The 23,819-nt window shown below is 45.1% G+C and overlaps 1 pseudogene; it reads right to left on the reverse strand.

The window, feature by feature from the left end:
• Positions 1 to 9,394: 9,394 nt before the first annotated feature.
• LOC128327846 (perilipin-3-like) lies at positions 9,395 to 22,388 on the reverse strand (annotated as a pseudogene).
• Positions 22,389 to 23,819: the final 1,431 nt, after the last annotated feature.

Consider the following 23,819-nt stretch of genomic DNA (forward strand, 5'->3'; position numbering starts at 1 on the left):
CATTTGGAGGCACCCCACTTTTTGTGACATGTTAATTTCCTTTGTCGGGGGTGGGGGGAGAATGATTGGCATCCTGCTTGCCTTGAGTATTGGATTTAAGCCATAGTGAAGCTGTTTCCCAGCTTCAGTGTTTGAAGCTAGGAAACACTGGGCATTGTTAGTACTGGGTACAAGGGGCACATGCCCCCCTGGACCTACTGACCTTATTTAGAAGAAACAGAAGCGGGGACTTTTCAGGTGCTGTATATAATATATATATATATATAACGTTTATATTCTGCTCTTCCTCCAAGGAGCCCAGAGCGGAGTGTACATGGTTATGCTTATCCTCACAACAACCCTGTGAGGTAGGTTTGGCTAAGAGATACATGACTGGCTCAGAGTCACCTTCGTGGCTGAATAGGGATTTGAACTCGGGTCTTCCCGGTCCTCGTCCAACACTAACCACTAGGCCATGCTGGCTCCCATTACTGCCTCCTGTGTTACTGAGCCTCAAGCTTCCCCTCTCTGCGAGACTGTAATGGGTTGTAATGGAAAGGGGGAGGGACAGACCCAAGCACACACACCCCATTTCCTTTGTCTCCATCCTTTCCCATTCTATAACAACCCAAGTGCCAGGCTCGGTGCAGGCAGGAAGGGGTAGTGGGTGACCCTCAGGCCTAGCAGCAACCCAGCTGCAAAGCACGGAGTTTGGGGAGCAACCTGGCATGCAGCAGCAATCCAGTGGTTGAGCATCGTAGAGGTGTGGCAGATGGCCTTTGTGCCCATCAGTAACTCAGCTTCCAGGCTGGGTGGACAGGGAGGCAGGTAGCTCTCGCACCCAGCAGGAACACAGATGCCAGTCACGATGGGTGGCAGCGGGCAGGCCTCATGCCCAGTGGCAACCCAGCTGTTGAGTATGGGAGAGGGGGTGATGGATGCATAGAGCACCAATCCAGTGCTGGGCTCAGCACAGGAGGTGACAGGCAGTCTTCAGAACCAGCAGCAATGGTTATGCGGGATTTGGGGCGATCTCTCAGCAAGACCCTCTGGAGGAAGAAATCACTGGACAGCGCATTTAAGCTTTTAATGAAACTTTTACTGGGTATAACTGACCATAAACAAGCAGTGTAGCAAGACTAGCAATGTGAGAATAACAATCCTAATAAGAAGCAGCAGCAGCACTAAAATCAAAACCACTAGCTTTGCAGCCTCAAGCAAGCACTCTCTCTCACTCACAGACAGTTCACTTTCAAGCTTATCTGTTACTTGGCCTGAACCCTGGAATCAGCTGGCACCGCTCTCGAAGGGACAAGAGAAGCTCTGGTCCTGAGCGGTTATCCCCTGGTTCCGATGGCGTCTCTGATTTTCCTCCCAAAGAGCCATTTATAGCCAGATTTTAAGGAGGGGTCTTCCTGGTTTGATCTTCTCCTGATCACCCCACTTCAGGAGCTTGGGGCAAAGAGACTAACAAATTAAGCAGTTGGAAATTCCCCCAAGCAATCATCTGGGTCAGGCTGCTCCAGTGGGGTCAGGCCTCAGCTGCCTGTCATCTTTCCATCTCAGGGTTATATCCATCCTTCCACATCATCAGGAGAAGCCTTCCTTAGGCCAAGGTGTTGGAGATGAACTTCCAAGGCATCGACCTTTTGCACCAACTGTGCTAATGACCACTAGGGGCATTGGGAGTAGAGACAGTGAGTCAGGGTCTCCCTATCTGTCCCTACTCTATGACCCCTGAACTGACTCTGCAGCACTTCCTGTGCTGAGTCACAATCCTTCCTTTCCTCCTAGAGAGCAGATGGAAACATCTCTCTCTCTCCACTGTGTAGTCCTTTAGATTAGAGATAGGTCTTTCCTGTCTAAGTGTATTTAACCAATAAATGTTTAGTGTTTAGTCACACAAGGATCTCCATGTGTTTTCTCTAAATAGCTGCAATATCCAAACCATCCTTTGCTACCTACTCTGTAACTGGAGTGTGTGCTCATTCCTTAGTGCTCTGCTGTTTTACCTACAGTATTGTGGGTAAAAAATCAACAACTTCTAACAGTTGCGTGATTTTAGCAACCTTGGTTTCTGTGCTGGATTTAATGTGCCTTTGGTATAATCCAACAAGGCAGTTCTTATGCACTTATGTTCTTAGGACTATTAAAATGAATTAACAGCCTCCCAGGGTACATTATCCCAGGACAATGTAATGGGGCGGGGGGCACTTTTCTAACTTAATCTTAGCAGAAAACGGAAAACCTGCTCTAAAGTCCTCTCTCTTCTTCTCAGTCTCCTTTAGGGAAAGTAAGAAATGCAGTGAAACTTGCTATTGATGTTGGGTACCGGCATTTTGACTGTGCCTACTTTTATCAGAATGAAGGGGAGATTGGAGAGGCAATCCAGGAGAAGATAAAAGAACAGGCAGTGGCTTGAAAGGATCTGTTCGTCATCAGTGAGGTACAGCCATCTTGGGGGGGAAATCCCTAGGGAAAGCCAAATTGGATAAAGGTTATTTATTTATAATGGCTGGCATTCGCTGCAGCTGTCTGGTGAAAGGAGGAGGGCTGCAGTGCAGAAGGAGCCTTCCGCATCCCTGAATGGAAGACTTCTTGAACAGCGGAAGACTGAGTGCATAAAGGGAGGGGAGGGATTTTTCGCATCCCTCCCTCCCCTCCAAAAGCTCTTTCCACGTGTATGAAGAAGATCGCACAGCCCTCAGGATTTATACCATTATAAGGGGCTTTCGAAGGGAGGGGAGAGACGTGGAAATCGCTCCCTCTCCGCTTCTGCACCTGATCCACCGTGCAAGAAACCTTCAGCCAGTGGCGTCGCGATGTCGAGGTGGTCTTGCTGCCCACCCGCCACTCACCCTGTTCATTTCTGCCACTGTCACAGAAGCAGAGGTGCCCCTAGGTAATTTTGGAGCCCCCTGCCCCGCTGCAAGTTAAGCCTCATCCCCCGACACACAAACATGCCGTATTTTTTTTAACACATGGACTCCTGAGGGCACAAACAGCAACTGAACTCACAAGAATGTAAGAACATAAAACAGGTATATTTATGCAAATATGCATTAGTAGACACATTTCAACATGCAACTTAACATATTCCCATCCCACGTATTGCTTTCCCCATTGCCTGCTCTGTCTCTAAAGCAGAAGTCGCAGTCACACTTGGTCACCTGGTGCAACATGGGCCGGCAGCACAAGGCAGCAACCACACCACCCGGGACAGACTAAAGAGGGTTTGCGGGGGGGGCAGGGGGTGTAGAGGCCCTGGACTGCCGGGCAGAAGTCCAGGGGTAAGAGCACCTCTGCATAGAAGTGCTGCAGAACAGCAAGGCTCCAGTCAGCCAGTCCTTCCTCCCAGAAATTGTCCTGGTGGCAGAGAAACTAGCAAGTAAGGCACCTGAGTGCTGCTACCAGATTGCCTGGGCTGAGCTCACTGATGCCTTATAGCAACACCATTTGAAAGCAAGATGGCATCAATAAATATTATGCTCAGAACGCATGTACATATGGAGCTCCCCTAACTACATGGGATGCTGTATTCATTTCAGTGGAGACAGCAGATCTGTGTGCCAGTTCTTTTGCACTTGAGGACCTTGGCCTCCGTTTGAAGTGTGTGTATGCATCAGAGATCATCTTTGGCTCTGGGTGTCTACATAGTTTTCTAAGTTCCTCCATAAAGATGAATAGAAGATGGTAGAACTTTTCTCTTTTTGTCAAAAAAAGGGAAAGCATAACTTTTCAACAATGGCCTCTAGCATTTATCTGGGGAACATGCTGGTTGTTGTTTTATAGCTGTGGTGTACATTTCATGAGAAATCCATGGTGAAAGGAGCATGTCTAAGAACACTTGCAAATGCAAATCTAAAGGTGGATTATCTGGACCTCTACCTCATGCACTGGCCCATGGGATTCAAGGCACTGGATCAACTTCCTCCTTTTATTCTGAGGTCTAGACTGGCTCTTCTTTGTTCTTTCCATGTTTTAAAATTTGTAATGTCTTTTAATAATTGTCTCCTCAGATGCATAACCAAACCTTCAGCCACTTTTTTTTGGGGGGGGGGGGATATCTCCAATTTTCAGGATTTCTATAAAAATGTAGATTCAGATTTCATCCAGGCACCTGAATTAACTGTCCATTGTTCCCCTAAACACAATCCAGAATCTAGACTAACTGAAACCCTGCTACAGGTCTGTGTAAAGAGTCTTGCTGTATAGATATCTGATGTGTCCTGATTTCTGCCATGGGATGTGGTGATGACCATCAGTTGAATGGCTTTAAAAGGGGTTTAGACACATTCATGGAGAACAGATCTATCAGTGGTTACTAATCTTGATGCCTGCAGGCTACCTCCAGGTTCAGGGGCAAGATGCCCCTGAATACCTGTTGTAGGGCAGCAATAGCAGGAAAGGGAACATGCCTTCATCTCCTGGTTGGGTACTTCCTGGGGGCATCTGTTGGGCCACTGTGGGAAACAGGATGCTGGGTTAGGTAGGGCTGATCCAGCAAGCCTTTTCTTATGTTGATTATAAAACCAGTTGTTATCAGTTCATTGTGTGAAACCTGAATTGCACCATCAAGGTTGAACAGAAAATAAAGATTCAGTACTTCCTCCATACCACTGAAGTCACCTTTTATAATATCGGACAACACATTGAGCCCTTTCTCACGATCAGTGAGAAATTATATTATATGTACTCCTGTGACTGTGTTACTTTATAGACAAATCCTACAGTAGGAACAGGCTTCTCCTTTTAACTTCCATCTACAATGTTCTAATTTGATATAAGCTTTCATCTGCAGACCAGGTACTGAAATCCAACTTTCTGGTCCTTCAGGCTAGAACTCTGTGAACCAAAAGATTAGAGAACGGAGCATTTTGCAGCATTAAAAATGGGTTTTGCCCCCTTTGCTCTTTTGCCAGCCCTAATTATCTCAAAAGGATCATTCTCCTGTGGAGAAAGCAGGTGCAAAATCCTGATTGTTATAGCCTTTGAAGAGCATGTAATCCAAGAATCCTTATGTAGCATGTAACCAAAGTAGTGTGCAGGCAAAGACAGCACATTAGAAGACCCAGTACAGTCCAGTTTTACAGTAAAAAGGTAAGCAGCTTGTTTCATCATAACAAAAAGGAACTAAATATCAGGATGGAACTAGTAAAAAAAAAAAAAGTACAAAACCACAAAGGCATTCTACCTGACTGTAATTAGATCAGAAGGCAATTATCTTACAGCTGCAAAAGAGATGGTTCCAAAACTAAACCCTCCAGAGCATGGCTGTCATTCCTTGTCTTAGCTGGGAACAAAAAGGACATGCATATGGCAAGGCACAGTCAAACCAGGATGCAAGTCCTCTGAGACCCTCCTCTAAGAAAACTAACTTAATTATTCAGTTCGTCCTACTTAGAGAGAGAACATGAAAAGCTGTTTCCAGACGGAGAATTAATATGTTTTTTTGGTTATCCACTCTCCATCCAGACCGCATACATACTTCCCTATCACTCAGTTTCATGGCACCATCTGCTGGCCATTGGTGCTAATCCATGATGAAAATCATTGCCACATTTCCTCCCCATTAACGGCAAAGGGGAAAAAAATACAGTAATGCTTCTAGCACTACCACCCAATCCCTTCAGCCTTCCTGCTGCTTCCAGCTCTGCAGCAGCACTGCAAGCCCTACCATCTATGTAGGGCCTACATAGGAGATCTGGTCTTGTGGTAGCAAGCATGACTTGTCCCCTTAGCTAAGCAGGGTCTGCCCTGGTTGCATATGAATGGGAGACTTGATGTGCGAGCACTGTTAAGATATTCCCCTTAAGGGATGGAGCTGCTCTGGAAGAGCATCTACGTTCCAAGGTCCCTCCCTGGCATCTCCTGGCAAAATTCATCTGTGCAGACTTAGGTATTGTAGAGCAGCTTTGGGGGGTGTTTCATCACATATCCATCATATATATACTTCAACCCACATTTACCGTACATCTGAATTGTCTTAACTACAGTTACAGGCTATATTTTGCTCCTCCTCATACAAGTCTCTTCCATTAGTCTGGGGACAATGTTCTTTCAACATTTATGCAAACGTAGAACAGGGCAAGAAGCCACCACAAGACTCTATTTTTACTACCTTAGTGCCTCTCTTGCTATTGATGCTGATGCCTGCTTAATGTTAATATGAAAGAGAGGTATCTGTGTGGGAGGTTGTAATTTTTATCCCCCAGTTAATTAGCAGAGCACTAAAGAAGCTACCCACTCCAGTTACTGAGTAGAATGCAGAGTTTCGTTGTTGCAGCAATTTAGAGAAGACACATGGAGATTCTTGTAGAACTAAATACTACGTATTGATTGGTGAAGTACACTTTGGATAGGAAAGACCTAACCCTAATCTATAGAACTACATAATGAATAGGGAGGGAGATGTTTCCATCTTATCTCTAAGAGGAAAGGAAGGGATTCTGACTCAGCACAGGGAATACCTGAAGAGTCATATCAGGGGGTTATAGAGTAGAGACAGGTAGAACAGCTAGGGAGACCCTTACTTGCTAGCTCTACTCCCAGTGCCCTAGTGGTCATTGGGATAGTTGGTTCAAAAGGCCGATGCACTGGAACTCCAACAATCTGTAATGTGAATGTGCATTCTGGCCAATGTGGGTTTTATATTTGCATTATAAGCTGCTTAAAGTAAGAACTGCTTTAAGCATCAAGAGCCAAAATTCCCCCCTTAGTCAAAACACTTGTTTGGCGAAGAGCTCTATCACCTACCCAAGTTTATGCAAGTACCAAGTACTTGCATAATTCTGAACTCAGCTTTTCATTTTGCTATGAACAGTTAACCTATTTACAGTTGCTTGAGTGGTGGTTTTCTTTCTGCCATAAAATACCAAATTAACACTCCAAGTTGGGATGCTCTTGCAATAGTTGCTGCACTGTGGACAAAGTCTCACTTTGAAGGTGTTTGACTTTGAATTGAGCCAAAAAGAAATTGAAACTTTGCTCAGCTTCAAGAAGAGGCACAGGATCTGTGCACTCGAGCGGCGAGTGTCTTCTTGGCTGTCTAGGCAGTAAATACAGAAGGACATCAAGAATACATTGACCATGGAAACACCACACACTAGCATGCTTCCAAATCTCTTATGACATCCAGAAAGCTACCAGCTCTGCTGGATCAGGCCAAAGAACTAGTCCAATATCCTGTTTTCCACAGGGGCCACTCAGATACCTTTAAGAAGCCTCTTCTGATGTTCTCAAGCAACAGTTATTTCCACCCCAGAAGTTACTTATTAGTGTATCTTATTACACTGCCCTCTTCTTCTCCAAAACTGTCTTCGTATTTGTAATGGTGGGGTGAGCCACCCTGCAGCGGAGGTGACAAGTAGTGGGTTCTGCAGTGGCTCTTCCCCACCCACCGGCAGCCTGGGTACAGAGGAAATGGCTGCTCAATGATACATCCACCCACATCAACCTTGGGTTTCCAGCTGTTGGACTACAACTACCATCATCCCCAGAAAAACACTAGCCTTTGGGACCTTTGCACTACATCACTGATTGTGAAAGTTTCTAGAAGTCAGCCAACTCACAGCTGCCACAGACACACTTCTCTGCTTGCCTGTGTGTTCTTCCAAAGTCTGATAGGCGATTATGGCGAGACCTAACGGAACTACCATCCATCCTGAGCTGTTAACCTACCATCAGTCTAGCGCAGGCCTGCTCAACTTAGGCCCCCCAGCTGTTTTGAACCATAACTCCCATAATCCCCAGCCACAGTGGTCAATAGCCAGGGATTATGGGAATTGTTGTAGGCCAACATCTGCAGGAGGGCTGAAGTTAAGCAGCCCTGGTCTAACTAAAAGGCATGAGCAGCCATAAACTGAAGCAGCTTTCATCCATCCAGACCATCGAGTTTGAATGTTCAATACATCTTTTTTAAAAAATTATTGGAATAGCAGACTGGAATTTATTTTATCTGGACCTGCAGTAACTCTCCCAACTTTGAAACCCTGATGTCTAGTAAAACTTACATCCCAGTAAGTCTGCTGCAGTAAAATAGTCACAAAGCACAAGCACACACACAGATTATGTAGTGCAAAGTCAGTGTTATGGGATGGAAGAGGTATGATAGTGACCATTACTTAGAGTTAAGTGTGGGAAATAAGTATAAGACAGCAACAGCGAGGCGGCATAGCCAGGATACCAACTTAGTGATAAAAAACAGTGCTCCTGTTAGAGCCTGAACTATTGGATCCAGATCTGAATGGTGGGATCAAGCAGCTGTGGAGTACAAGAGGTACAGTGGGCAATTATTCTTATGCAGAGCACAAGTACAATTATTATTTTACGCAGAGTTCTTAGCACCGTGGGCTTCTATCCCAGTACCTTGGATACGCAGCCCTCTTTTACTTTGAAGAGGGTTCAACACTACCCAGCACTTTCAGGACAGGAAGCCAGAATGAACCATTACTACTCTTCTATACCATAAGTGGCACAACTGGGGACAGGGAAGTTTTGCATATTAAAACAAGTGTGGAGGTGGCTAGGACACCCCTTGGCACTGCACCTTTTCCTGGAGAAGGGAAAATAAGGGCACTTTTCTGAAACTGGAACCAACAATACTCCTCTGTTACCATGTTATAGGAGGAGGCTCAAGCACTGGAGAGCAAGCACTATACTATCTCCAAGAGAGGAAGCTGCCTATCGTTCTACCAGTATTGACAGCCAAGGTGGGACTATTGAGCCTTATAATATGGTGCCTATGATGCTGACAGAGCCACCTTCCAGCCGTGACATGCCTATCGATCCAAGCATGGATTGTGGCATAAGCTATCCTGAAGCACTTTTAGCAACTTGTCCATCCCTTTCTAGTGCTGTTAGAACAGCAGTTCTCCCTGCCAAAGGAATGTCGTCATTACTTTGCTGATCGCTCCCTGACCTTGGTAAGCCAGTCATTTCTAGCTTTAAGCATACCACTAGTTAGGGAGTCAAGGTAGCAATATTTTATAGGCAGTGCCCCAATTTGCGTTCTGCTGAGCAACCCTGCAGCTTGTATCACCTTCAAGGTTAAGTGTGCAGCACAAACTGTTGCAGATGATCTTATCTGAAGAGTAGGATAGGGAGTTGCCTTATACCAAGTCAGGGCCATCTAGGCCAGTATTGTCTTCATTGACTGACAGCAGCAATCCAAGCTTACAGGCAGGAGTTTCTTCCAGTCCTGCCTGGAGATGCCAGGGTGTGAACCTGGGAGTTTTCTGCTCTTCCACTGAACTATGGCCCCATCTTATACTGCTCACATCCAAAATTTAAACCAAAGTAAACCTTGCCTAGCAAGGGGACAAATCCTGCTTGCTACCACAAGCCCAGCTCTCCTCCCCAACAGCTTGGCAAGCCAAGGCATACTTCATTTTATCTGCCACAGTTGAGACAGAAGTCTAGGATGTGAATGCAGTTTTTATTTTTTACCCAGATACAAAACTGTTCCACTAGCCAAAAGCCCAAGCTTTCTATCAACATTACAGCTAGTTTTTGCCAAGCTATTCACAGTTTGCTCAACAGCTCAGCTTTTACTCTACAGCACATGTGTGCATGTTTTAAATCCACTGCTTTGCAGTAATTCTTGCCCCTTGCACATTCTCCTCACTGTGCCGATTCCACGGCTTCATCAAATGGCTGTGCTGGTTCCATGGCCTCGTCGAGTTGCAGTTCTGGTTCTAGAGGTTCCCGAGTTTCAGGAAGTGGCAGTGCTAGTTCCGTTGCTGGTTCCTGTAATCCCTTGATTTCAACACCACGTGGCAGTTCTCGTTCCAGGAGTCCCACAATGGGAGATAGCCGTGCTGGTTCCATGAGATGGTAGCAAGGTTTGCTAAAAGCACAAAAGGTCCCACCAGCCAGGAGGGGTGTGTGATGCACTATATACTCCAGCAGCTCATCCATGTATTCTTGTGCCTTCAACAATTTCTGATGACTCTGGGCCAGAAGGGTGCTGGAGAGATCTTGGAAAGAGCCAGTGGAAGAAAAGGTAGCATGCAGCTCTCTGATGCTGTGGTGGACATGCTGCACCTTCTCCTCTAGGCTTGAAGGGAATCCTTGGATGCTAGACACCAGTGTCTGGCAGGCAGCCTGGAGCTGCTGGATCATGTGGTGGGGAAATCCCACCGTGACTACAAAACAAAAAAATGCAGATAATAATGACCAAAACAATGAAAATATAGATAAACACTAGAAATATATATTCAGAAATAATAAATCAGTAATAAATGATCCGTAGCATTGATAAACAATACACAAATTGGCTTCTCATAATGCAGAATACATAAACAAAGGCATGTGCAATAACAGTCAAAGGTTAAGGAAGGAGGTGTAACTGAGCCAGGCAAAAATTGGACTGCAGGATGAAATAGGCAAAGTCAAATATCAAAATCAAAATGGAAGTGGCAGATGACAAAAGCACTGCATCAGACATGGTCTCCGAAAGAGGTGTGGACGTCCTCAATGGCGAAATGCTCAATACTGTCCGCACAGAGGTGAAGATGTAAAATCACAAACGTGCTGCTAGCAGAGAACCCGTCGAGCATGCTTCCATAAATAAGCTGACCTGGATCAGAGATAAAGCCCACTGCTTGTCCTTGTGGAGAAAAACAAACTTCATGAATCAATGTCATTCATGAATCAAAGTCGAATGGCTCTTCCGGATATGTGCCGTTTCGCCCACAAAGCTTCATCAGCCTCCAAAACAAAATTAGTACCGGTACCCCCATTTCTTAAGCTTGGCACAGTCTTACAGTCAAAGGACTTTCTTAAGCTTGGCACAGTCTTACAGTCAAAGGACTGTAAGACTGTGCCAAGCTTAAGAAATGGGGGTACCGGTACTAATTTTGTTTTGGAGGCTGATGAAGCTTTGTGGGCGAAACGGCACATATCCGGAAGAGCCGTTCGACTTTGATTCATGAATGACATTGATTCATGAAGTTTGTTTTTCTCCACAAGGACAAGCAGTGGGCTTTATCTCTGATCCAGGTCAGCTTATTTATGGAAGCATGCTCGATGGGTTCTCTGCTAGCAGCACGTTTGTGATTTTACATCTTCACCTCTGTGCGGACGGTATTGAGCATTTCACCATTGAGGACGTCCACACCTCTTTCGGAGACCACGTCTGACGCAGTGCTTTTGTCATCTGCCACTTCCATTTTGATTTTGATATTTGACTTTGCCTATTTCATCCTGCAGTCCAATTTTTGCCTGGCTCAGTTACACCTCCTTCCTTAACCTTTGACTGTTATTGCACATGCCTTTGTTTATGTATTCTGCATTATGAGAAGCCAATTTGTGTATTGTTTATTAAAGTTATGGATCATTTATTACTGACTTATTATTTCTGAAGATATATTTCTAGTGTTTATTTATATTTTCATTGTTTGGTAATTATCTGCATTTTTTTGTTTTGTAGTCACGGTGGGATTTCCCCTTTCCCCTCTTTATTGTTTGTTTCATTCTGTGACTGCCCCTGTCAATTGCTTTGGATAATGTGGTGGAACATGGTCAGGGTTTGCGTTTCTACCTGCTGAACACAAGGAAATATTGGTTAGTGGCTTTCTAGTTTGGGCAGGTAAAGCACCTGCATTACCATAATTCTGAAGACATACCTCTGGCTGGGCCACATCTTGACCGTCCTTTGCATCTGGGTTCGTCTTGCTCCATTCCCACCATATCTGGTTAAGCTTTTCTAGGCCATCCTGGAACTTCTGCCCAGCACCTTGCTTGGTGTGTTCGATCTAGAAGAGCCCGGTGAAGATGACACATGCTTAAAGGAGAGCTGTTACCAAGTACATGTTGACCCACATGGCATAGCATCTGGGACTTCTCAGTTCATGATTAAGTCCCATTTTCAGGCCATTAGGGAAGATGCATTAGAAGGCAGGCCAATTTCAGGATTTTATCAGAACCCCAAAGAGTAACTCAGGGGATCTGACACACATGCAGTTAAAGATCCGACTCTGACAACATGTCCAGGCCTGCCATTAGTTTTAAAGACAGGCCTGCTGGGTAGATCTGAATGACTTGCACCCATCTCTTCTCTGCCTGCCTCCCCTCTCCAAGTTAGATGGACAGTTGCTACTAGTCAGAATATCAAGTGCCTCTTTAAGCTTCATCCTCAAGGAAGGGGGTTTAACATTTATGAAGAGCCATCATGGTCTGCAAGGAGTTTATACGCAAGAGCAAAGCCAATGAAAAATTCCTTTGACCCTATGAAGTAGTCTTTACGGCTGCAGTATCATGTTCAGGAAAGATTAAGCCCCAATTTAATCCAACACTGCATGATATGAACACAAGTATGCACTCATTCCAGTCAAGTGAAACAGTGACAGCGACTATACAGACTGAATGCTGGATAGTTGCATGGAATCCTGTTCCATGAGTCACATGAACACATATGGATTCTAGTCTTAAAAGACTGCAAGTCGCAAAAGTTGTTTTAACAGATGACTTGCATTGGAGCCATCAGTTCCAAAACTGATGCAAGGCTGGGAAAAGAAGGTCCTACCAGCTCGATAGTCTGCTGAAGCTGGAAGAGAGAATCCTGGATGTTCTGCCTGGTTTGTTTCATCTTTGTCAGAGAGTACTGGTAAGCCCCGAGTCGAAGTTTGTTTGAAAGAGAGCCCAAGTGCACCAGGTACTCTCGATGGCCCTGCTCCTGCACAGGGACCATAGCTTCTTCCTTGAGAGTTGCTGCAAGCTCAGCTATAGGAGAGAGAAGGTGAGCAAGCACAAGCCACAGTTTTGTGATGGATCAGCAGAGGGCAGCCTTGATTACAGAAGGATAGATTTGACCCCCTAGCTTTGTCAGAGACACAGAGCACCTGTGAAACTAGGGCCTTCTGGCATGGTTGGAGGACTGCTCAGTAGTTTGTAGTGCAAAAATTATAGTTTTAAAGTCCTAAGTTTGAATTTCTCTCTATCTTAAATTGTTTGTTAATGTTTTAATTGTGCTTTAGACTGTACAACTGCCCAGAGATTTGCATATGGGGTAGTATAGAAGTGTGCCAAACAAAAGCATTTTTTGTACTAGTCCACCATGTCCTGCAAGGTGTGCTTTTCCAAATTACTCAAGAATATTCCACTCTCCCTCACACAGCACAGACAACCAATAAGCAGGGGCATGATTAGGTGGTGACCCATGGGGCACAGCCCCCCCACCCCACCCGCTGAATTGCTTAGAGCCCTGAATCTCATCAGCCATTTCCCTCCTCCACAACCGCTTCCAGAAAGGAATGGCAGCAGTGGAGGCACCTGCACAGAGCAGGAGTGAGAGAGCTGAACCTCACCTAGCTCTCTGCTGCTTCCACCTTCATAGGTGCTGAATTATATAATTATTATTACTACTACATTTATATCCCACTCTTCCTCCAAGGAGCCCAGAGCGGTGTACTACATACTTAAGTTTCTCTTTCACAACAACCCTGTGAAGTAGGCTAGGCTGAGAGAGAAGTGACTGGCCCAGAGTCACCCAGCTAGTATCATGGCTGAATGGGGATTTGAACTCGGGTCTCCCTGGTCCTAGTCCAGCACTCTAACCACTACACCACATAGCATAGCAATGTCAATATGCTTGCTGTTCTATCCTCAACCTCTACAATAGGGCCTGCCACCTCAGACAGAAATGAAATCCTGTTCTACACTAGAACATCTAACCAGCATTCCATCCAGTGTTCCCTCTAACAAGGATTCCCAGATGTTGACTACAACTCCCATAATCTCCAAGCAAAAGCCATTGCAGCTGGGTATTCTGGGACTTGTAGTCAACATCTGGGAATCCTGGTTAAGGGGAATACTGATTCCACCCCAGAAATAAACAAGCATCTGCTAGTGACTAAAGGGAGAGATGATAGAGGTCTATAAAATTATGCATGGTGTGGAGAAAGTGGATAGAGAAATTTCACTCCCTCTCTCACAACACTAGAACCAGGGGTCATCCTGTGAAACTGAAGGTTGAGAAATTTAGGACCGACAAGAGGAAGTACTTTTTCACACCGCGCATAATTAATCTATAAAATTCTTTGCCATGGGATGTGGTGAAGGCCACTAGCTTGGATGGTTTTAGAAGGGGGCTCAGACAAATTCATGGAGGACAGGTCGATCCATTGTTAGTCTGGTGGCCATGGGCCACCTCCAGCCTCAGAGCAAGATGCCTCTCAATACCAGTTGCAGGGGAGCAACAGCAGGAGAGAGGGCATGCCCTCACCTCTTGCCTCTGGGCTCCCCATAGGCTTCTGGTGAGCCACTGTGTGAAACAGGATGCTGGACTAGATAGGCCTTGGGCCTGATCCAGCAGAGCTGTTCTTATGTACATGTGACCTGCTTGGCACCATGTTGCTGGCTGTTATACTTAACAGAGTTGCCATCTTGTGACTTTTGAACCAGATTTTTAACCCCCCTTCAACTATTTTCTTGTTGGAAGAGGTATCCGGAGTCCTAACCATGCCACCATCATTTGCCGCCGCCTCCTCTGCCTACTTTGCACTGCACTTTTCTTCTCGGCTGTGGTCAGCAGCAGCAGAGAGAGCAGCCAGCCATGGAGAAGAAGTCGCCTCAAGGAAAGGAAAGCAAGAACAAAAAACCCTTCTGTTTGTTGTATGTGTGATTTCTTCTACTATTTAGAAGCCACTGTGTGTTGTTCCTCTTTCCCGCACTTATGGGTGCCGGGGTGGGGGAGAGAAAGAGAGCTCCCACCCCCATTTGAAAGCCTGTGTGTGTGTTTCTTCCCCATCCCCTTGTGTGTGCGCAAGTGAGATTTGTAACTTTAAAAAAAATGATTTCCAAGTAGTACAAGATGCCAACAAGCATAATCCCAACCAAAGGCCATTGCACTGGGGATGCTGTGAGTTGTAGCGAAGGATATCTGGGAATCCCTATTAGAGGGAACACTGCCAACAAGCAAAAGCTAAAACTGTTAGAAGTACAAACTTTTAAGGAAGAAAACTCCAACCGCACAGTACACTTTGAGGAAATTAGTTACCACAAGGGTATTAAAGAGATTCAAAAACGAGGGGAAAGTACTCTAGCAAAGTTTGCTTTAGTTTTCTCTTCCCGCTTCTTGGGTTACCACATGGTGGCTGCTGGATCTGAAGATTAGGCTGTGTACTAACTCTAATTTGGTCTGGTTTTTCTTCTTGTGCCTTTGCCATTATTTTTATTAGAATTATATGCTGCTTTTTTTTTAAACCAACAAAGCTCTCAGAATGGTTCTTCGCACCCAGATGGTTGTTCTTATAAGATTTAGTGGCTACTTTATTTTGCTGTGTTTGTAACAGCAGCTCATCTTTTACATATTCCTTTTAAAAATAAGCTTGTAGTAGACAAATACTCCCAAATTCTTAAATGTGGCTTCACTCTTTCCAAATTGTTAAAAGTAATATTGAGCATTTCTCCCCCCCCCCCATCAAAAGTACATTTTTGGGCTGTTTTTATGCACTTGCTTCAAAATAAGACTTTGCAAATCAGATTACGGGGGGGGGGGGTGTTTTAGAGGCTCCCTTGTTCTTGAAATGTTTGCTTATCTTTAAGTTCTAAGCAATTGGGGTAACTCCATATATACACCATTCTGCTCTCCTGTTTAAAATCAGAGTGGTGACTATATAGATCTACACTGACAGCAAATTTGTGACTTTTCTTTCTGTTGGGCATGCACTATAAATGCATATTCATTTTGCTTAAAGATCAAACTGGGCTGCTTACTACTGTGATAGTTTTGTTTGTTTTTTAAACACAAAGTTTTTATCTGGGTTTACATGGTTAGGATTTGAGTGCATGTAGCAACATAAATATGCATAGTAACATAGGAAGCTGCTTTATGCCGAGTCAGACCATTGTTCCATCTAGCTCAGAGTTGTCTACACTGACTGGCAGCAGCTCTCCAAGGTTTTAGGAAGGAGTCTCTCTCAGCCCTACCGGGGACATTTTCTCACCAGCAGGTTTTACCATGAGTTTATGGGGAGACTTTACTGCAAACTTGAAGTTACCCCCAGAAACCACAGCAAATAGTGGATTTTTTACACCCTGGATATAGATCGGGCTACACTCTAACATGCAGTGAAAAACCTGAATTTGGTGTGAACTGCTCCTACAATAACTCACAGGGATTTTGGGGTAAATCTAGCCAATATGTGGACATCCCCCCCGCACTCCATTCTGGAGGAGATATGAGTTAAAGGGCTTCAAAAGCCATGTGAAAAGCTTCCTGGAGATGTTGCTAGTGAGTGAACTTGGGGCCTTTTGCCTGTAAAGTACTGTAGGTGCTCTTCCACTGAGCTACATACAAGGGGAATATCCTACAGTGCTCACAAGGAAGTCTCCTATTCAAATGCAGACCATGGCAGACCCTTCCCCCCTTACAAATTATATGAGACTATACCCCACATCATCATCCACAGTTACAATCTTATACTTGCATGACAATACCTCACAACTCCATTTACACACTCAAGTTCATTCAGGTTAATTAGTCATCTTATTTTACCCAATGATGTTTATTGCCTGACATATTAAGAGGCAGACAAGCTCTCAAGAAGGCCAGTTTATCTCCAGAAATGCCCCATAGTAGAAGGATAGGTTTTCTAAGAATGAAAGCTAGGAAGAAGAGAATGGCTTCATTTCAAGATTATGGTTCAGATGATCTTGGACACACCTACCCAGTTCTTGATCCGTTATGGGAAGGTATTGGTCTACCAACTCTTCAGACTTCTCCAGCATGGCTTCAGCACCACTGACAGCAATCTGGCCCACTTTGGATTCCACCACAGTAGTCAGGCTGTGGCCAATAACAGACATGGTGGCTTCCATGCTGCCCTGCACAGCCTCTCTGGTCATGCCTATGACTCCAGAGAGTTTGCTGGTAATAGCTTCCTTGGCACTTGCCATTTGGGATGCCACCATCTCCTTTGCGTCAGAGGAAACCTAAATGCAAAGTATGGTGTTCTGTGTAGCTATACAAGTCTCTTCCCCATCCCGTTATTCATACATCATGCAGTTACCAACTGGATTTAGTTAAAGCTAAGTGTGTCCAAGCCTTCTGGAGAAAGCTTGGCTGAGAACAAGGCAGCCATCCACCCCCGCCACACACACACACACACACACCCCCAAGCCATAGCAACCTAGCAGCTCCTCTGCTACTTCTATGGCTTACCAAGGTGGAAGAAACCACCCCCAGTCACACATTTCACTAAGGATCAGATAAAGGTACCTTATCAGCCATCAACTGAAGAGCTGGCAGCTTCTCCTCTAGAGTACCTAGGCCCTTAGAAGCATATTCACTTGCAGTTGAAACTAAAGAGAAACAGCGCTTTGCCATTTTCTGTTGTGCCAACCTGGAGAAGCAGGAGGTTCTGGGTCCTCATTTGGAAATGGACTTTCATCTCTTATTCACAAGACTAATTCCAGTTACAGCCCACCAGCAGCAAGGGCAGAGTTATTCCAACTTAAATTTAGAAGGAGAGTTAAGCCAGGGGTTCCCAACCTTTTTTTTTTTTTAACACACAAAATGTACCCCTTCTGTTGCAAGCCTTCAGCTCAGGTCCCCCACAGAGATTGTATGCACCATACACAAATTCCAAAGTTATAGTTATGAGACAGTCTGTCTAGTCACTGGCTTGTATCCAGACTCTTACTCATGAGTTCCCTCACTGGAATTAATGGGACAAGTTTAATTGCCCTATTAATTTCAATGAAAGCTAGTTTTCTGAAGCTTGTCAGGCTGAGGGGAGGGGTCTGTCAAGCTTCAGCATGCAGCCAGCCAATCAGGAGCAGAGGAGGAGCTTCACCCTCCTCTCCCCCAACACATTGCTGAGGATGCAGCAGTTGCAAGCTGGCGCCCCACAGAAGGGGGACAAGTAGTGCGGCTGCAGCATGGGGAGGCAAGAGGGCTTTAGGTACCTCAAGGGTACTAAAAAAAACCCCTGTTTGGAACCCCTGAATTAAAACTACAAGACTATTAAAGTACACTCCATACTACAAGGGTCAAGTAATATTGAAGACAATGCTATTACCAGTGGTCCTTGCAGAACACTGCACTGGAAGACTCAATTGGTCTCGACATCAAATGGAGGTGAAAAATACGTCAATGTCACAGGACTGAGTACCATTTACACAAGTGATGGAATGTATGCACAGATTATTGAGTATAGTGGCCAATGCTTCCATAGCTCTCCTTTGAGCTTGATAGACTATGGAAGCATTAATGCCACACAGTAACTTACCAGAAGTCTAAGGTCACAACATCACGGTTGTAGTTTCACAGGTTCAGATGAGCCACAAAAGGCTTAACCTTTCGGACATATGGTATACTGTTTATTCCACAGCTAAAGGTCCCAGTGAGAGTTCTCCTGGCTTACTCACGTTGGCTTTCAAGTGAAGTCAGGCTAAGCCGAGCGCTGCTGACCGCTGCTTCCATTAGGGTCTTCACCCCCTTCTCAGCAACATCACAGAGAGATTTGACATAGGGGTGGTTGTTCTTGGTTGAGTTGTAGGCAGGGGCGGCCATGTCACAGGCACAGCTAACCAGAGGCATACTGGCTACTCTCCTCAAGACGTTCTAAGGTGAAGAAGGACTTGCTTGAGGTTTTAACAACTGTTCAACACTCCTGAGATACACAGGGAAGCAAAACAATAGTCTCTTGCTGAAAGGTATTATCCTAACTTCCCCTATCATTCCTGCATGGCTCACGTCTTGCAGCTGCCACCAAAAGCCGTGAGAATCCACCTAGATATTCACCAAGCAGGATGTCCCAGTTTTTCCTCCAACTATACAACAGTTTTATTTTGATTCCAGATCCAAGGGTGGCTTTGTTTTTTGTAGGGCAGAGTCTGCAGGTGGCCCCCCCACTCTGTGCCTCTCATCTGTTCAGACTTGCCAAAATGGTTGGCAGCATCTACCTGATCTTGGGGCAGGCATTTGCCCACCTGAGCAGGTAGCAGCATAGCAAGGCACACCAAGGGTCCCTTCTCACGCGGCAGGCAGCTGTCTAGGATAATCATCCTCAGTGCCACCCTGCCTTGTTATTCTGCAGGCTTTATTAGAACCACCAGCCCATTAGGAATTAAGCAGGGGTTCTCAAATATGGCTCCCCAGATGATGTTGGCTTACAACTCCCATAATCCCCAGCCACAATGGCAAAAGGTTGGGGGTGGTGGTGGATGGAAGTTCTAGGGCAACATCAGGATACCGAAGTTTGAGAACTAAGTCTGAGAGCTAAGAATTCTCTTGCAAGCATCTTAAGGTAGGCAATGCAGTTGCTGCCTGTAAATTTAGGCTTGGCTTATTCTTGTTGGAGATTGACTCCATAAGCAATGACTCTTAATTCCTGCTGGTCACTAGAGACATTGGGAGGTAGAGAGTATAGGACTGCCCCCTTATTCACTTTCCCTTGTATCTATGCTCCAAGCATCTTGTGATTGGTAGACTGATACTCTTACGATACCCCCTCTTTGTTCTCTTCTGCCTTCCACCATGAGGTTGCTAGTACAGGATGCAGGCTTTCTATTCACGTTCTTAACTTCTTCAGATAAACCTTTACATGTTTTAGACCTTAAGCGATTGTCTCCAGATCTCCTTTGTGAGCTCTGTTCTTGTGCCCAAGTGGATTTCTCTGCTTTACAAGGGGTTGGCTCAAGTTCTCAGCTCCACTGATGTCAGGGGCACACTTTGAGGCTTCAGTTTGAACTTGGGATTCCCACTGACCCATTAAAGTTCAGCGCCATGTTCCTGTTTAAGAGCTAAATCGAAGCACTTATGAGATCCTGAAGTCTTGTGCTCAAGAGCAGTATTTTGGCAGGATGAGCTATTTGAACATAGACATTCACTCACCCCTGAACCCAAGCCTTTCAAAAGACCCTCCAGCATGTTCTCTACCAAGCCACCATAAGCAAAATAAGCCATCTGATGAAGTCAGCCCTGCTTTTCTACACAGCAGTTCTGACTAGAAGTGTACGTTTGCAAGGCAGTTCTAGGACACGGTTACGCATCCCCTACAATCCTGAGGAGTTCAGGGGGAGTGGTTTAATGTTACCTTTATCTATACCGATAAAAGCAGGCAGTGAGACCATGAACTTCTACAACACTTGCATAGGCCGACAAGGGTAGTCAACCTACTAGGATTGACCTAGAGTATCCAAGAGAAATTGAAGAGCAGTTCTGGAGATTTAAGTGGCTTGATATTCAGGAATACTGGAAAAACTTTCAGGAACAGCTTCAGTCAGAGTTGGGAACCCTAATGTTAACACCAGCTAGCAAGTGCTGCTTCATGTTGTGTGTATGCTCACACACACACACACACACACCCCTCTACAAATTATTAGTCTTAGACTCAATGCCCTAGAAGAACATTTGGTCATGAAGGCAGCAGTCACAATCATTTAAAGGGATGGGGCAGGGTTACTTCTGGAGTCAGGCAAGCCTTTAGGGCTTATGTTTAGGCCAAGCCAGTGCCATGAGACACCCATACACAGTTGTCAGCAAAACTCAGAATAGATAGGAGCTGCATATCTACTGCAGCGTGGGACCAGATCAGTGCCTTTCTTCAGAGGAGACAGACTAGTATTTCATTTTTACATTTATATCCCGCTCTTCCTTCAAGGAGTCCACAGTGGTGTACACAGTTATGTTTATCCTCACAATAACCCTACAAAATAGGAGAGAGAGAGACTGGCCCAGAGTCACCATTGAGTTTCATGGCTGAACGGGGATTTGAACTAGAGTCTCCCCAGTCCTGGTCCAAACTCTAAGCACTACACCATGCTGTATTTCCTGTGCTGCTCACATTTTTGTCCCACTCATTTCTGGCGAAGCAGATTTTTTGTAGGACATGTAGATACCACATTATGGAGACCATGTTAGTCATGCTACCTTGAGCTCTGAAAAGCTGTTGTCTGTCTACCACCTTGGCCAGAAGGCAGCTTTAATATCTCATTGATGGAATTAGATAGGTTGAAAGACTGTATTTTGGAAGCCATTTCAGGCAACATTCAAAATCCTTGTTCTCAGCCAGTTTCTGAACTCACCTCCTGGTCACGTTCTCTCATCTCATCTGGGGTGGAGACATCTGTCTGGCTTTTGGAAGACATGGCCCAGAGTTATGAGTAGAAAGAAGGCACAACTAGGAAGTAAAAGGAACAGCAAGTTATTTACCATAAGTTACAGCTTGAATACTGAAGCTTGCTTTAGCCCAGGGCTGCACAACTGCAACCTTCCAACAGCTAGACAACAAAGCTCATCCCCAGTGGCCAATAGTCAAGGAGGGCCAAAGTTATACAGCTCTGCTTCAGCCCCAAAATTGTTTGGAGGGAAGAGATCTACAAGAGGCACTCTAGTTTCGCCAACACATCTCTTTGCAGGAGTTCTGAAAAAGGGAAATATTCATGGGTGGCAGGATTCTACACTCCTGAAAGCTGCCTTATACCCAGTCAGACCATTGGTGCATCTACCTCAGTATTATCTACACTGACTGGCAACAGCTTCTCTAAGATTTCAAGAAGGAGCATTCACCAGTCATAGGGACATAGGAAGCTACCATATACTGAGTCAGACCATAGTTCCATCTAGCTCAGTATTGTCTACTCAGACTGGCAGTGGCTTCTCCAAGGTTGCAAGCAGGAATCTCTCTCAGCCTTATCTAGGAGATGCTGCCAGGGAGGGAACTTGGAACCTTGTGCTCTTCTCAGAGCAGCTCCATCCCCTGAGGGGAATATCTTACAGTGCTCACACATCAAGTCCCAGCTGGAGATGTCAGAGATTGAACCTGGGACCTTCTGCACACAAAGCAGATGCTCTTCTACTGAGCTACAGCCCCATCCCTGCATCTTACGGCAGGAAGATATTTTGTATGCCCACCTCTGAGTTTAAAGAGGCAGGGCAGTGGACCCTTAAGCTGTAGTGAACAGTCACAAACAACTTAACCAGAAGCTATGCTGCATACTGTAGACCTGAGCTCCCCCGAGTTCACCATGACTTGCTTTCAGGTACAGAGTTACACACCACCTGTCTCCAGAAGTATTAAGCATAAGCATCTGCTTGTTGAGATGAATTGCCCTTTCACACATTCTTACTTTGAATCATTGCAAGGAGTTGCCACCAAACAGTCGAAAGGAACAGGATTTGACCAACTCCCTCTAGAAAGAGGAAGGCCCTGTCCCTTTGCTTTTTATCTGTAGGGCAATAAATAGATGGCTTGAAGTTTGCTGTTGCACATAATTGGATTTGCTCTTTCATCAACATCAAGCAGTAACAGGTTTGTAAATATACTTACCCATACAAGGACTGGCAACAAGTTAGTTGTACAAATAGAAGCATAGGAAAGCAAACAGGAACCCATTAAGCACAGATTACAAGTTAAAACATTGCTACAGATTCAATTAATCAATGTAAGCCTACACCCACCAGCAACAGCAGGCTAGTCTACTACCTCACTTACCAATTGAGGCTATCCACAAAATAAATACATGCAAATCTCTCCCTCCTTTTAAATATCAGTGATGATGTCATGGAGGTCAAAGAGGTCAAGAATGAGATTTGGGGAACCAATTTAAAAAGTAGCTTCATTTCTCCAGTCAGTTGAAGATGGAATACAGGTGGAATGGTGGTCAGATAATGGCCCCTGATAACTGCAGTGAGAAGAACTGCATAGATTGCCATGTATGTTTAGGGTGTCTCTATCTGGCTACTGATCTTTCTAGCAGCAAAGTTCCTACACAAATCTAGTCCTCCATAGTGTGCTACTAAGTGACTAGTCAGCATGGTGCAGTGGTTAGAGTGCTGGACTAGGACCAGGGAGACCCGAGTTCAAATCCCCATTCAGCCATGATACTTGCTGGGTGACTCTGGGCCAGTCACTTCTCTCTCAGCCTAACCTACTTCACAGGGTTGTTGTGAGGATAAACTTAAGTATGTAGTACACTGCTCTAGGCTCCTTGGAGGAAGAGCGGGATATAAAATGTAATAATAATAATAATGATAATCCCACAGATTCCTCTTTTGTGTGAATTCCTTCCCACCCTCTGCTAAGGCAGGGGTTCACAAAGTTGGGTCACCAGATGTTGTTGGACTGCAGCTCCCAATGTGGCTAGGGATGATGGGTATTGTAGTCCAGCAACATATATGGACCCAGCTTTGAGAACCCCTGTTCTAAGGCAGGCGTTCCCAACCTGTAGATGTTGCTGGACTACAACTCCCATCATCTCCAGCTACTACTTATTGTGGTTGGGGATGAAGGGAGTTGTGGTTCAACATCTGGAGAACCACAGGCCGGGAACTCCTGCTCGAAGGGATCAGAAGCCTTTACTGTATATCACTAACCTATTTTACACAATAGTCCGGTTAGGCAAGTTAGATTGAAAGAGATTCATATGCCCTTTCCAAAAAGAGAAATCGTACGAAATGGGAACAGTGGGGATTGGTATCTTAATAACGAGAGGTGCCACTCTTTTCCGGGCTGGGCACTTGTGCCTTAAATAGCTGCAGGACAGGCAGCATTTCAATGTGAAGCTTTTCTATCCATGAAGATGCAGTGCTGGGAAAATTCAGCCTGCTGAATTGTTCCTTGTCATGCATTTGTTAAAGACTGGGGACTCTGCCAGAAGAAAAGGTAGCAGCCAGAGAGTTTGGTGCTGTGCACCATTGCTAGTCTCTTGAAGAATCTGCTCACAATTGTCTATTCACAGGCATACACCTTTAAAATATGGCTGGGCAAAACGTCCTTGCCAGTTGCTTTTCTGACAACTGGTATGAAAGCTTTTTTTAAAAAACCAACAACCCACCCAGGGAGATATTCGCACATGGTTTCATGCCATGGAGTAAATGTTGAGCGAAGCCA

The sequence above is a fragment of the Hemicordylus capensis genome, chromosome 5 (genome assembly GCF_027244095.1).
Source record: "Hemicordylus capensis ecotype Gifberg chromosome 5, rHemCap1.1.pri, whole genome shotgun sequence".
Classification (NCBI taxonomy): Eukaryota; Metazoa; Chordata; class Lepidosauria; order Squamata; family Cordylidae; genus Hemicordylus; species Hemicordylus capensis.